Raw genomic sequence first — 5,431 nt, 5'->3', positions numbered from 1 at the left:
AAGGTCAACATCAGACTCGTCATCCGATAACTTTCGACTTTCATCTTTAGAAGATCTCTGATCCGATACATAACCTCCTTCATATGTTGTCCAAAATCTAGACCGCGGATACGAAGAGTCATCTTCTACACCCTGATCATGCTTATATGGTTCCTGAGTAGTAATTCCGGCTTCTTGTGGCACGATCTCATTTAATTGATTTTGTCTTAAGCTTCTGTTTGTCGCCCTCCACCCATACATCTCCTCAACGTCATAATGTAGTTCTTCTCTAAACAAACCACCATCACTATCAAATGAATTATCAGACGTGTAAAAACTTTCATCTTCACTCACTCGGTCATCGCATTCGTCAAAATTATGTCTTTGGAAAGACATGTCATCTGATGGAACAAAAGCCTCATGGTCGGTCAAAATACGACTTTCAGTTGAAGTGCTAAGTTTATTTTGGACTGGTACACTAGTATTATTTTCAAAACCCGCAATTTCTAGAAATTCTTCATCGTTGATCAAATTGAAATTGCTCATCTGTATATCAACCCAAATTCATTACAAAGGTATGTAACTGAATCCATTAGGCTAATGAAATTATTAGCATTTGGATTTTGGACAAAACAAAATCAAAACATGTTCCCATTTAATCAATGCAAGTACCTTTATAAACAGACTTTTAACACTTTGACGAAACGAATTGGTAGGTGAAATACATATAAGGCGTAACAACACATCAAACAAATGCAAAATTCTAAACAAGTGGAATAAGCAAAGCAAAATTTAACTATTTATTATAGTATTATTCACTTCTTAAACAAAACCCTAACAATAATTATGTGCTTAATTGAATCACTAAATCTGACATATTACAATCAAAAATATGGTCTTCACCAAAAAAAAAACAATCAAAAATATGGTATAAGCATCAACTAAAATACACATTGATTACAAATACTTTTAGTAGATGATAAACATGTGAAATTTTATTTTATTTTTTCTCAAATACTAGAAAAAGATAGAAAAAGATGGTACCTTTGGTTCCTCAATTATTGCAGGCTTTTGTTAGCGGACTAATGCCAGAATTGTGCCATAAATTTTTTTATTGTCATTTTTATCAATAATTGGGGGTGTTCTATGAAGGAATTATGGAGGGAAATTAAAGATGGAGAAGATGAAGTAGTTTAATGGGGAAAAGAAAAGAGTACTCTAGAAGACTAGAATGTGAACTAATGAAAGGCAATTTGAGTACTTTAACATTTGACAACACGCGCCTGGCAAATGTAGCAAGAGAGTCATTTTTTTACCAATTTGTCTTTTCCCTCAACTTTTTTTACCAATTTGTCTCTATTGTACTTTTTTTTACCAATTTGTCCATACCTCACTACTTTTTTTACCATTTTGTCAGTTTGGCCTTACCAAACATCATATACTGAATTTGGAATTGGAATTGGTGTTCTTTCACTTGGTTGTCAAATCACCATCTTACAGGCTAGATGGGGTCTTGTTAATGGGTTAGGATAATCTTAACGTGAATAGTGATTTGATATGGCAACCGCAGTTCATTCTGTCATAGCCGCCCTTCGTGGTCTTGGAAGATGGAACCTTAAGACTATACAGTGTCCAAGCATTGTAGTACCCGTTTGGCCATTTCAGATTATAGAACGCTGAACATGAGTACACGGTATAATACGAAACCATATAGATAGCAGCGACCCCTGTAACTGATTGTAGTTATATATGACCAATGTAACATTGGAGTTTTGAAATATCTACACTGTTGTTTTATTGAAACATTTTAGATCAGATTAAAGTAAGAAAATCCTAACTTTTACTCCATATACACAGAACCTGAGGATAGACCCCGCTAAATTGACAGTCACTACCTTAAATGGCCCAATGGGAGATATTTCAATATTTTATCTATTTCAATATTTTATCTTAAGATAAACTGTAACTATCAATTAACAGTTATGCAATCATAAGCCTATTAGTAATCAAGATTTACTGATATCTACAATTTGTGATCTTGAATATAAAGTGATGGACAAAGTTAAAACCAAAGGTATCTTTATGTGGGCTTAAGGTTGCATGCGATCCAACTTTTTAAGGGCAAGCACCCATTTTCCACCGCAGCTATCATTTTCAGGCCGCTTCTTGCCTATCCATGGGCCTATTATGAGCCTTCTTTACTCCTTCCGTCCTTTTCATTCCTTACCATTTTAATCATACGGTTTTCTAATAATGGTCGACGTGCAAGTTCATTAAATGATTTATTTGTTGCAAGTTCATCACATGTGGTTAAATGATTTTGTGCTATATGTAGCGTAGATTTTAGTTTGTACTACGTGGAAAACGGGTCAACCAGATTAGGTTAGTTTGGGTTTGAAAGAATTTAGGTAAAATCGAATTGGGTCGGCCATTTCAGTTTCGGGTATATTATTATAAAGTGATTTAGAAATAACAGTCAATTTCCAACAAGAAACATTCGAGTCGGGTCAATTCGGGTTCGGGTCACTTTGAAGTCATAAGTTCGGGAATCGGTCGGGTCATATCACTCGGGTCGAGTAGATTCCCAAGTCTAGTTTGTAACATTTGATTTGTTCGAGATCTGAACCGTGTACAAATATGATGAAGCTTGTTAAAAAAGAGATTCTCAGCATATTTCAAATTGCCTTGAATTCGAAACCCATAATTAAGATTGAATAACCAATGGTCGGCTCAGATCGTTCGGTCTATAGACTATAGGGGTTCGAACATATGAGCTATTGTCAATTTATCATAATTGTCATGATACGCGAGTCTTAACCACTGAGCTAAGACCTTCGGTACATAACTCGAACATAACACCATACATACATAGTAGATTGTAGAATAACCATCCATGGTGCGCCGGTCCAAATCAGTCTATAAAGCATTAATCAATAAAGTCATAAATGTAATCGCTTATCTATAAAAGTTGAAGCATTTAAAAGCTTCCCATTGGCTGCTGAAATTCTGGGAGGAAAGAGACCCACGTTTTACTCAATTGTTTTCATTACCCTCTCTCCTCAGAATTGCATTTAATTACCCCCTCTCCTCATTTTAGCATATTTCAGAATTTCCCTTGTATTATATGCTTCTGCTTATTACATATACTTATGCTTATTTATATTATATATTAGGATTATGTTTTAATTTCCAGATTTCAAAATTATGATTACTTGAATTACGAAATAACCAGATTAAAACAAATTACCAAAAATTACATACCCAAAAAAATTACATACCAAAAAATAAAAATTACAGTCAAAAAAATTACAATACATTACAATTAAAAATTTCTAATACAAATACAAATTGCTAATTACAAAATTAAGCTAAACAAATATAATAATGGTAGGCATAATCTCTCAGATCGGTGTAACAACCATTCATCATCGAGATTTTATGAAGACTCGGTAACGTTAACTAAATGCCTCATAATCACCGTAGGTGGTGCGGTTCAATAGTTAAGCAACCAATGGTCAACATAAAAAAAAATTACCTTTATATTTGAAAAAACTCAAAATTGCGAGACAAACCATTCATCGTCGAAACTCGGAAACAAGAGCTACCATCACTCCTGCAAATTGTTCATTATCCGCAATTTAATGTAAAATTTAATTTAATCAAACTATTTAATTTAATCAAATTATACAATAATAATTATCAGGAAATTTTATTTTTTGTTTAAACAAACCATCAAAGCAGCGTATAAGAGAGAACAAATATATCATCAATTATATCGTATATTGGTTAATCCACATTTCAAATTTTAATTTAATATTTTAAATATATCGTTGTCGCATATACGATTATTTTTCCAGATTTGTGTAAAAAAAATACTGTAAAAAAATGCAATTTATGTTTAAACAAACTACACAATAATGCCATATAATTAATCAACATTTTAAATATATCGTTTTTGCATATAGGATTATTTTTCAGATTACCAGATTTGTGTCCAAAAATATTTTAAATGTTAAAAGATGTAGATTTCAAATAAAAAATACCAAAATGAAAAATTCGAATTAATAGGAAAAAAAAATTAATGCAACAAAAATTAACCCACTCCTCTAACAAAAAAAAAATTAACAGAACATGATATTTCATAATACAATAAAATACAATTTATTTAATTTAAACAAATTAAAAGATTATTTAATTTAAACAAACTAAACAATACGGAGTAATACCATATGATAAATTTGTGTGCAAAAATAATTTAAATTTAAAAAAATCTACCAAATGAAAATCCAAAATCTATAAATTAAATTTGATCAAAATATACATACAATAATAATTACCAGACAATTTTAGAATTAATTTTATACTTAATTTAATAAAAGAAAGAAAGGAATAATAAAGCAAATTAAGTATAAAGAACAAATATATGGTATATTAGCGTAAAATTTATTTAATTTAATCAGACTATACAATAATTAATCCACATATTAAATATATCGTGTTCAAAATAGGACAGGATTATTTTTCCAGATTTCCAGACTACCCAAATGAAGAACCGGAATTTTAAACCCCACAAAGAAATCCAGATTAATAGACACCACAAAAAAATATGAAGACATCCACAAAAAATAAATGTAGACATTATTGTTAGATCGATTACTTCCATAAACCACTCCGCTAACCATAACATTAACATAACATAAATTTCAGAAATTAGAATTTTCAGATTTTATCTCGGAAATTTCAGAAAAATATTTTAACTTTTGTACACGAATAATTAAATAAAAATAAACATTAAAAGACACCCCACATTTTTTTTAGCAAGCTATAAACAGAAATCGTCAAGAAATAAAAAAAAATAAAGAAATAATAATATAGCACCATGAATCCAAATTTTAGGCACCACTAAGTAATTACCCAAGTTTGTTAACCGTCAAAAGATAAGTAGGACTATCAGAATACATAGTTAACATATTACAGAATTATTTTACCAGAGCTTAGTTCAAATATAAGATATTAAACATCATTTATACATTGAGAAGCCAGGAAAAGGAGTAGTTCAAAAACGGGTGAAAAGAGAAGAAACAGTGGAAGAGAAAGTAATACAAGTAAGTGTTTAGTTTAATGTTTAATTTGATTATGAATGATCCTATCTATAGACGAAATGTTTTATCTTATATAATTTGACCAGAATATGAAATGTAAAAGCACTATGAACTTAGAGAGTCCAGATACTTAGCTTTGTTGAGTCAATAATCATTCTATAATCAGAAGGAAGCTATCCAAAGTGAAATATCCAATGATCCGGAGTGAAATAGGATAGATTCTGGAACACGGCTTACAAAAAACACAACTTTTATCGTTAGACCATTAAAATATACAAAAGAACACAAAATAGATTTAATTCTAAGTGAATTAAAAGGATTCGGGTCACGGTTTGGATTCGGGCATGGGG

This window comes from Silene latifolia, chromosome Y (assembly GCF_048544455.1).
Source record: "Silene latifolia isolate original U9 population chromosome Y, ASM4854445v1, whole genome shotgun sequence".
NCBI lineage: Eukaryota > Viridiplantae > Streptophyta > Magnoliopsida > Caryophyllales > Caryophyllaceae > Silene > Silene latifolia.
This window is presented reverse-complemented; position numbering follows the sequence as displayed.